This window comes from Pristiophorus japonicus, chromosome 1 (assembly GCF_044704955.1).
Source record: "Pristiophorus japonicus isolate sPriJap1 chromosome 1, sPriJap1.hap1, whole genome shotgun sequence".
NCBI classification, from domain to species: Eukaryota; Metazoa; Chordata; class Chondrichthyes; family Pristiophoridae; genus Pristiophorus; species Pristiophorus japonicus.
This window is the reverse complement of record NC_091977.1, coordinates 69,298,101-69,309,237: the sequence shown is the minus strand read 5'-3', so window position 1 is coordinate 69,309,237 and position 11,137 is coordinate 69,298,101. Positions and strand designations below refer to the sequence as shown.

Genomic DNA, 11,137 nt, shown 5'->3' with positions numbered 1-11,137 from the left:
CCTGACATCATTGTGAGCGGCAACGGATTTTGCTTCACAAGTCTGGAGTTTCAAGAGTTCATGAAACTCAATGGTATTAAACATCTGAGGTCAGCATCATTCAAACCTGCTTCTAATGGTCAAGCAGCGTGTGCTGTCCAAACAATCAAGCAGAGCATGAAACGTGAAACTCAGGGTTCACTGCAGACTTGCTTGTCATGCATATTGCTTAGTTACACGACATGACCCTACACGCTTACCGGGGTCTTGACTGCTGAACTATTGATGAAGAGAGGTCTCAAGACCAAGCTCTCTCTCGTCCATCCCGACTTGAACGATCGTGTTGAAAACATCAAAATCAGCAGTGGTATCATGATCGTGCTGCTGTGTCAAGCGATATCTCTGTTAATGATCCTGTGTATGTGCTAAATTATGGTCAAGGTCCCAAGTGGGCCGCCGGTACTGTTGCGGCCAAGGAGGGTAACAGAGTGTTTATTGTCATGCTCAAGAATGGGCAAACATGCAGGAAACATGTTGAGCAGATAAAGCTGCAGCACACGGAGGAACTGATACAAGTTGAGGAAGATACGATCAGTGACTAACCAACCTATATTAATTCATTAGAGGACTCTGCCGTCATCAATGAATCTGGACTTTCAATCTCTGACATGGTCATTGCCACTCCCATCAGATCAGCCACCCAGCCTCCAGTCATAATTGACTCAGAATGCTTGCCCAGAACTGGAGTTGAACTGAGACGATCAATTCGTGAGCGGAAAGCCCCGGACCACGTTAACTTGTAAAAAGACTGATACGAAGATCTTCAAGGGGGATGTTGTCATGTATGTATGCTTGGAGTTATTAGCCACCAGGGGGTGCCACTGTCGGAGGTCATTGGGCTGTACGCAAGTGTGTGGCGGGCCAGGTATATAAAGCAAGCCACCATGTAATGTGGGCACTTTGGGCCCGAATAAAGTTGGGCCCGAATAAAGTAGAGCCAGGTTTGCATCTGAGTGAGTTTACAGTATTCAATCTATCGAGTTATTACATATGTAACAGTCCTAAATTCTAGAAATCCCTCCTTAAACCTCTCCGCCTTTCCTCCTTTAAGATGCTCCTTAAAACCTACATCTTTGACCAATCTGTTCTTATAGCTTCTTATGTGGCTTGGTATCAAATTTTGTTTGATAATGTTACTGTAAAGTGCCTTGTTGTTATAGAAATGCAAGTTTTTATAATTGTTTTTTTGCAACTTGTCTAATGCCTCTATATTTTTGTAATATGAAGACCAGAACTGTGTGCAATATTCCAAGTGTGGTCTAACCAAGGTTCTATACAAGTTTAATATGACTTAACTGCTATTTAATTCTATTCCTTTAGAAACAAACCCCATATTCTGTATGTATTTTCATGGCCTTGTTAACCTGCATTGATTTGTGAATCTGCACCCATAGATCTCTTTCTTTTTCTACCCCATGTAGACTCTTATTTTCCAAGGAGTATGTGGCCTCTTTATTTCCCCCTACCAAAATGCACCACCTCACACTTACCGATATAGAAATTCATTTGCCATTTACACACCCATTCTGCAAGTTTGTTACCGTTTTCTTGTAATTTGTCACAGTCCTCCTCAGTATTAACTGTACACCTCAATTTGGTGTCATCCACAAATTTTGAATTTGTATTTCCGATTCCCGAGTCCAAATCGTTTATGTAAATGGTGAATAAGTGGTCCCAGCACCAATCTCTGGATCATCACATTCCTCCAACATAGAAACATAGAAAATAGGTTCAGGAGTAGGCCATTCGGCCCTTCGAGCATGCATCGCCATTCAATAAGATCATGGCTGATCATTCCCTCAATACCCCTTTCCTGCTTTCTCTCCATATCCCTTCATCCTCTTAGTCATAAGGGCCATATCTAACTCCCTCTTGAATATATCCAATGAACTGGCATCAACAACTCTCTGCGGCAGGGAATTCCATAGGTTACCAACTCTGAGTGAAGAAGTTTCTCCTCATCTCAGTCCTAAATGGCCTACCCCTTATCCTAAGACTATGTCCCCTGGTTCTGGACTTCCCCAATACCGGGAACATTTTTCCCGCATCTAACCTGTCCAGTCCCGTCAGAATCTTATACGTTTCTATGAGATCCCCTCTCATCCTTCTAAACTCCAGTGAATAAAGGCCGAGTCGATCCAGTCTCTCCTCATATGACATTCCAGCCATCCCTGGAATCAGTCTGGTGAACCTTCGCTGCACTCGCTCAATAGCAAGAATGTCCTTCCTCAGATTAGGAGACCAAAACTGAACATAATATTCCAGGTGAGGCCTCACCAAGGCCCAGTACAACTGCAATAAGACCTCCCTGCTCCTATACTCAAATCCCCTAGTTATGAAGGCCAACATACCATTTGCCTTCTTTACCGCCTGCTGTACCTGCATGCCCACTTTCAGTGACTGATGAACCATGACACCCAGGTCTCATTGCACCTCCCCTTTTCCTAATCTGTCACCATTCAGTTAATATTCTGCCTTTGTGTTTTTGCCCCCAAAATGGATAACCTCACATTTATCCACATTATGCTACATCTGCCATGCATTTGCCCACTCACCTAACCTGGCCAAGTCACCCTGCAGCCTCTCAACGTCCTCGTCACAGCTCACACCACCACCCAGTTTAGTGTCATCTGCAAACTTGGAGATATTACACTCAACTCCTTCATCTAAATCGTTAATATATATTGTAAAGAGCTGGGGTCCCATCACTGGGCCCTGCAGCACTCCACTAGTCACATAGAAACAGAGAAAATAGGTGCAGGAGTAGGCCATTCGGCCCTTCGAGCCTGCACCGCCATTCAATAAGATCGTGGCTGATCATTCCCTCAGTACCCTTTTCCTGCTTTCTCTCCATACCCCTTGATCCCCTGAGTCGTAAGGGCCATATCTAACTCCCTCTTGAATATATCCAATGAACTGGCATCAACAACTCTATGCGGCAGGGAATTCCATAGGTTAACAACTCTCTGAGTGAAGAAGTTTCTCCTCATCTCAGTCCTAAATGGCCTACCCCTTATCCTAAGATTATGTCCCCTGGTTCTGGACTTCCCCAACATCGGGAACATTCTTCCCGCATCGAACCTGTCCAGTCCCGTCAGAATCTTATACGTTTCTATGAGATCCCCTCTCATTCTTCTAAACTCCAATGCATAAAGGCCCAGTTGATCCAGTCTCTCCTCATATGACATTCCAGCCATCCCTGGAATCAGTCTAGTGAACCTTCGTTGCACTCCCTCAATAGCAACAACGTCCTTCCTCAGATTAGGAGACCAAAACTGAACACAATATTCCAGGTGAGGCCTCACTAAGGTCCTGTACAACTGCATTAAGACCTCCCTGCTCCTGTATTCAAATCCCCTAGCTATGAAGCCCAACATACCATTTACCTTCTTCACCGCCTGCTGTACCTGCATGCCCACTTTCAATGACTGATGAACCATGACACCCAGGTCTCGTTGCACCTCCCCTTTTCCTAATCTGCCGCCATTCAGATAATATTCTTCTTGCTTTTGCCCCCAAAGTGGATAACCTCACATTTATCCACATTATATTGCATCTGCCATGTATTTGTCCACTCGCCTAACCTGCCCAAGTCACCCTGCAGTCTCTTAGCGTCCTCCTCACACCTCACACCGCCACCCAGTTTAGTGTCAACAGCAAACTTGGAGATATTACACTCAATTCCATCATCTAAATCATTAATATATATTGTAAAGGGCTGGGGTCCCAGCACTGAGCCCTGCGGCACTCCACTAGTCATTGCCTGCCATTCTGAAAAGGACCTGTTTATCCCGACTCTCTGCTTCCTATCTGCCAACCAGTTCTCTATCCACGTCAGTACATTACCCCCAATACCATGTGCTTTGATTTTGCACACCAATCCCTTGTGTGGGACCTTGTCAAAAGCCTTTTGAAAGTCCAAATACACCACATCCACTGGTTCTCCCTTGTCCACTCTACTAGTTACATCCTCAAAAAATTCTAGAAGATTTGTCAAGCATGATTTCCCTTTCATAAATCCATGCTGACTTGCACCGATCCTATCACTGCTTTCCAAATGCACTGCTATTTCATCCTTAATAATTGATTCCAACATTTTCCCCACTACTGATGTCAGGCTAACCGGTCTATAATTACCCGTTTTCTCTCTCCTTCCTTTTTTAAAAAGTGGTGTTACATTAGCAACCCTCCAGTCCATAGGAATGGATTCTGAGTCGATAGACTGCTGTAAAATTATCACCAATGCATCCACTATTTTTAGGGCCACTTCCTTAAGTACTCTGGGATGTAGACTATCAGGCCCTGGGGATTTACCGGCCTTCAATCCTGTCAATTTCCCGAACACAATTTCCTGCCTAATAAGGATATCCTTCAGTTCCTCCTTCTCACTAGACTCTCAGTCCCCTAGTACATCCGGAAGGTTATTTGTGTCTTCCTTTGTGAAGACAGAACCAAAGTACTTATTCAATTAGTCTGCCATTTCTTTGTTCCCCATTATAAATTCACCCACATCCGACTGCAAGGGACCTACGTTTGTCTTCACTAATCTTTTTCTCTTCACATATCTATAGAAGCTTTTGCAGTCAGTTTTTACGTTTCCGGCAAGCTTCCTCTCGTACTCTATTTTCCCCCTCTTAATTAAACCCTTTGTCCTTCTCTGTTGAATTCTAAATTTCTCCCAGTCCTCAGGTTTGTTGCTTTTTCTAGCCAATTTATATGCCTCTTCCTTGGCTTTAACACTATCCTTAATTTTTCTTGTTAGCCATGGTTGAGCCACCTTCCCCGTTTTATTTTTTACTCCAGACAGGGATGTACAATTGCTGAAGTTCATCCATGTGATCTTTAAACGTTTTCCATTGCTTGTCCACCGTCAACCCTTTAAGTATCTTTGGCCAGTCTATTCTAGCCAATTCACGCCTCATACCGTCGAAGTTACCTTTCCTTAAGTTCAGGACCCTAGTTTCCAAGTTAACTGTGTCACTCTCCATCTTAATAAAGAATTCTACCATATTATGGTCACTCTTCCCCAAGGGGCCTTGCACAACAAGATTGCTAATTAGTTCCTTCTCATTACACATCACCCAGTCTAGGATGGCCTGCTCTCTAGTTGGTTCCTCGACATATTGGTCTAGAAAACCATCCCTAATACACCCCAGGAAATCCTCTTCCACCGCATTGCTACCAGTTTGGTTCGCCCAATCAATATGTAGATTAAAGTCGCTGATGATAACTGCTGTACCTTTATTGCACACATCCCTTATTTCTTGTTTGATGCTGTCCCCAACCTCACTACTACTGTTTGGTGCTCTGTACACAACTCCCACTAGTGTTTCCTGCCCTTTGAAATTCCGCAGCTCCACCCATACTGATTCCACATCATCCAGGCTAATGTCCCTCCTGACTATTGCATTAATTTCCTCTTTAACCAGCAACGCCACCCTGCCTCCTTTTCCTCTCTGCCTATCCTTCCTAAATGATGAATACCCCTGGATGTTGAGTTCCCAGCCTTGGTCACTCTGGAGCCATGTCTCCATGATGCCAACTACATCATATCCGTTAACTGCTGTCTGCGCAGTTAATTCGTCCACCTTATTCCGAATACTCCTCGCATTGAGGCACAGAGCCTTCAGGCTTGTCTTTTTAACACACTTTGCCCCTTTAGAATTTTGCTGTAATGTGGCCCTTTTTGTTTTTTGCCTTGTGTTTATCTGCCCTCCACTTTTACTATTCTCCTTTCTATCTTTTGCTTCTGCCTCCATTTTATTTCCCTCTGTCTCCCTGCATAGGTTCCCATCCCCCTGCCATGTTCGTTTAACTCCTCCCCAACAGCACTAGCAAACACTCCCCCTAGGACATTGGTTCCAGTCCTGCCCAGGTGCAGACCGTCTGGTTTGTACTGGTCCTACCTCCCCCAGAACCGGTTCCAATGTCCCAGGAATTTGAATCCCTCCCTTCTGCACCACTCCTCAAGCCACGTATTCATCTGAGCTATCTTGCGATTCCTATTCTGATTAGCACGTGAGATTACTACTTTTGAGATCCTACTTTTAAATTTAGCTCCTAGCTCCCTAAATTCGTCTCGTAAGACCTCATCCCGCTTTTTACCTATATCGTTGGTACCTATAAGCACCACGACAACTGGCTGTTCACCCTCCCTTTTCAAAATGTCCTGCACCCGCTCCGAGACATCCTTGACCCTTGCACCAGGGAGGCAACATACCATCCTGGAGTCTCAGTTGCAGCCGCAGAAACGCCTATCTATTCCCCTTACAATCAAATCTCCTATCACTAATGCTCTCCCATTCTTTTTCCTGCCCTCCTGTGCAGCAGAGCCACCCACAGTGCCATGAACTTGACTGCTGCTGCCCTCTCCTGATAAGTCATCCCCCTCAACAGTACCCAAAGCGGTGTATCTGTTTTCCAGGTGGATGACCACAGGGGACCCCTGCACTACCATTGCTTTTCCTGTTGGTCACCCATTTACATCCCAGCTGAAATCAGCTAACTCAGCAAACAGTGGGATCAAACGCGTGACCTTCCTGATCTGTATGGGTCAGCTGCTCACTGCCAGAACCAACTGAGTTCACAAAATATATTTTGTATCTACAATATAGATACTGGCTGACCGCTAAGAGTTTTTTTGTAATTTGAGAAACCTAGGTGAAGGGCCATTACCTAAATTGAAAAGAGGTGGGAGGGAAGATGAGATAAATCAATTAGGAGTGATCTTGCAATGTTGAACTTGGGGTTGTAAAAAACTGCAGCTTCGAATCATGGTACCGGCTCTTTGAAGGGCTATCCAATTAGTCCCACTCCCTTGCTCTTTGCCCATAAATTTTCTGTATATTTTCTCCCTTCAAGTATTTATCCAATTCTCTTATTAAAGTTATTGAATCTGCTTCCACCACCTTTTCGGGCAGTGCATTCCAGATCATAACAAAAAAAAATTCCCCTCATGTCGCCTCTGCTTCTTTTGCCATTTACCTTAAATCTGTGTCCTCTGGATAGCGACCCTTCTATCACTGGAAACAGTTTCTCATTATTTACTCTATCAAAACCCTTAATGAGTTTGGTCGGAAGAACGAGGAGAGGCAATATAAAGTAACGGGTACAATTCTAAAAGGGATGCATGAACAGAGAGACCTGGGGGTATATGTGCAAAAATCAGTGATGGTGACAGAGCAGGTTGAGAAAGTGGTTGAAAAAGTTGACAGGAAACTGGGCTTCATCAATAGAGGCATAGAGTACAAAAGCAAGGAAGTTATGATGAACCTTTATAAAACTCTGGTTCGGCCTCAATTGGAGTATTGTGTCCAATTCTGGGCACCACACTTTAGAAAGGATGTGAAGGCCTTAAAGAAGATGTGGAGATTTACAAGAATGGTTCCAGGGATGAAGGACTTCAGTTAAGTGGATAGATTGGGGAAGCTGGGGTTGTTCTCCTTAGAGCAACAATGTTGAGAGGAGATTGATAGAGGTGTTCAAAAGGGGTCCGGACAGAGTAGAGAGAGAGAAACTGTTCCCATTGGCAGAATGGTCGAGAACCAGAGGACACAAAAAGGTGACTGACATAAAAACCAAAGGCGACGGGGATAAACATTTTTTACGCAGTGAATGGTTAGGATCTGGAATGCACTGCCAGAAAGGGTGGAGGAGCCAGATTCAATCATAGCTTTCAAAAGGGAATTGGGTAAGTACCTGAAGGAAAAGAAATTGCAGGGCTACGGGGAAAGAGCGGGGCAGTAAAGTGCTCTTGCAGAAAGCCAGCATGGGCTTGATAGGTCAAATGGCCTCCTTCTGTGCTGTAACCATTCTATTCTATGATTTTATGATTTTGAGCACCTGTGTCAAATCTCCTATTAACCTTCTCTGCTCTAAGGAGAATAACCGCAGTCTTGTCTCTCCACGTAACTTAAATCTTTCATTCCTGGAACCATTCGAATAAATCTCCTCTGCACCCTCTCTTAAGGCCTTGCCATCTTTCCTAAAGTGTGGTGTCAAGAAGTGGCCACAATACTCCAGCAGGGGCCTAACCAGTATTTAATAAAGGTTTTGCATAACTTCCATGATTTTGTACTCCAGGCCTCTATTTATAAAGCCAAGGACCCAGTATATCTTTTTAACACCATTTCTCAGCTTGTCCTGCAACCTTCAAAGATTTGGGTACATACACCTCCAGATCTCTCTGTTCCTGCACCCCCGTTAAAATTGTACTATTTAATTTATATTGCTTCTCCTCATTCTTCCTACCAATCCTCTGCAATAAATTTCATCTGCCATGTGTCTGCCCATTTCACCAGTCTGCTTCTGTCCCAAAGCCTGTTACTTTCCTCTTCATTGTTTACTACATTTCCGATTTTCAGGTCATCTGCAAACTTTGAAATTATATCCTGTATACCCAAGTCCAGGCCATTAATAGATATTAAAAAGAGCAGTAGTCCTAATATCGATCCTTGGGGGACACCACTGCATACTTCCCTCCAATCTGAAAAACAACCGTTCACCACTATGCTTTGCTTTCTGTCCCTTAACCAATTTCATATCCATGCAGCCACTGTCCCATTAATCCCATGGGCTTCAATTCTGTTAACAAGTCTATTATGTGGTACTTTATCAAATGCCTTTTGAAAGTCCATATATATACCGCACTACCCTCATGAACCCTCTCCATTACTTCATCGAAGAACTCAATCAAGTTAGTCAAATACTATTTGCCTTTAACAAATCTGTGCTGGCTTTAATTTATTAACCCATATTTTTCCAAGTGCCCAATTAATTTTGTCCCGGATTATTGTCTCTGAAAGTTTCCCCACCACCATCATTAGGCTAACTGGCCTGTAGTTGCCGGGTTTATCCCTCTTCCCTTTTTTGAACAGGGGTGCAACATTTGCAATCCTCCAGTCCTGACACCACACCCATATCTAAGGAGGATTGGAAGATTGTGGCCAGAGCCTCTACAATTTCCACCAATACTTCCCTCAGCAACCTAGAATGCATACATCTGAACTAGGTGACTTTTCTACTTTGAGCACTACCAACCTTTTAATACCTTCTCATTATCTATTTTACCCTATCTAATTTCTCTACTATCTCCTTTACTGTGACATTGGCATCATCATCTTCTACCCATATGTCAAGTACTGATTTAGTACCTCAGCTGTGCTCTCTGCCTCCACAAGATCATCTCCAATTGGGTCCCTAATCTGCCCCATCCTTCCTTTAACTACCCTTTTACTATCCCTACATTCATAAAAGACTTTTGCGTTCCCTTTTATGTTATCCGCTAATTTATTCTCATATGCTCTCACTGCCCCTCATATTTCCTTTTCTCGGTTCTCTGCACTTTTTGTATTCAACTTAATTCCCTACTGAATTATAAACTTGATGTTTATCATAAGCCTCCTTTTTCTGCTTCATTTTAATTTCTATATCTTTAGTCAAACAGTGAGATCTAGCTTTAGATATCTTTTCTTTCTTGTAAGAGAAAGGAAAAATGGAGGGAGGTAAGGGGTCTAGTCTTAGGAAATAATGTTTTCTCACTTTTTCTCTCCTGAAGGTGTTAACTTCAGGCTGGGGTATAGTCCTACTGATGCCAGACACTTTCTGTACCTTGCCCAAGTGGCTGTTATCACATGCCAGTCTTAATGGTAAGTGCTGAACTAATTATCAACTGAGTGATATCACAGCCAGCCCAATCCTGTCCTCACCAGCCGTTCATACATATGCAATTTCTACCAAAGGTAGCCAAATCGATCTTGCGAACCATAGTGAGTTTTCCTATCCTAATTCGAGTGGATTGCAGTCAACTGCAATACACGTATCACCACTTCAAATCAGGGATGGAACTTGTAGCTTTTTTGGTCTGTGTGGCTCAGCTGCACACTGTTTAAAACTGCTGGGCCTTTGTTTTATACATATTTTGAAACACAGAGGTGGGTCTGCCTGGCTAAGCTATGGTTGGAACTAGAGTTGCCAACTCTGGCTGGACATATTCCTGGATGTTTTATCACATCTCTTCCCACCTCACGTCCCGATTTGATCGCCGAACATGTCCATCCTTAAGGCGCACTGTCTTCCCACGCCAATTGGAAATAACACAACTCTTCGTTTTCGGATTGGATGATTCTTGACTATCAGCTTTCCCCCCCCCACCCCCCCCACATTGCCCATATTTTTAAAACGCGTTCAGTTTTCTCTTGGGCTGCATGCAGCAGTGTCGGATAGATAAAAATTCCTGGAAGCTCCAGGACAATTCTGAGGAACTGCAATCCAAGTTCAAGTTGAACGCTGCTGTCTGTTACCCGCCCAGCACCTGGCACGTGTGCGCACGCGTAGTACCGCACACGCAAACAATCGCAGGTACCAGGTTGGCTAACAATGCGCACGCGCAGATTTATTGCCCGAGTGGCGCCGAGTGCGCACGCGCGCGCCGGTGTTCCAAAACAGATAGAATCCAACCGTCAGAGAGCGAGCGGCGGCGCGAGCGCAGGACTGCGTATCGCAGTGAGTACTGGGGGGGACGGGGAAGCACCGGGAGATCGGGGAGCACCGGGAGACCAGGAGGGCCCGGGGAGCACCCGGAGACCTACGACCCGGGCTGTATCAGGAGATCGGGAGATCAGGGGGTCCAGGGATCATGAGATCATGAGCACCAGGGGCCGAAGGGTTCATCATCGGGGTGCTGTGGGAACCGGGGGCAGGAATCCAGCGAACAGATAGAGGGGCCGCGGGCAGAGATGCAGGAACTGGGTGAGCAGGCGAAGCGGAGCCGGTTAGGAATATGTCGGGGCAGAGGGAGGGGGAAAAGGCGTGTCTTAGGCAGGGAGCAAAGCGGCGGAGCAGCCCCAGTGATAGAGAGAACCAGGGGCGAGGGCCGGTGTAACCAGGGAAAGGGCGTAAGGGGTGCTGATGAAACCAGGGAGAAAGTGACACGACTCTAAATTTAAGCGGGGAGAGTGTAGCAAACAGAAAGTGGACCCAATGTTAACACTAGAGCGAGAGAGACGCCCAAGAGACCTAGTGTAATCAAAGAGAAGACCCAGTAACTATAGCGACGAGACCCCCGTGTGACTGCAGAGAGAAAGGAACACACAGATAA

General features: G+C 44.9%; 1 protein-coding gene across 4 annotated transcripts in view; it reads left to right on the top strand.

Annotated features, from left to right (window-relative positions):
• The first annotated feature begins 10,453 nt into the window (after positions 1-10,453).
• LOC139264414 (tudor domain-containing protein 7-like) overlaps positions 10,454-11,137 on the top strand; it is a 184,458-nt gene continuing 183,774 nt past the window's right edge. The window contains exon 1 of one of the 4 annotated variants that reach the window (XM_070880846.1): positions 10,454-10,542. The gene's annotated coding sequence lies outside the window, so the exon portion shown is untranslated. Of the gene's footprint in view, positions 10,543-10,747; positions 10,789-11,137 lie in introns of those variants that run through there. The other 3 variants (XM_070880856.1, XM_070880838.1, XM_070880866.1) reach the window with 3 other exon arrangements.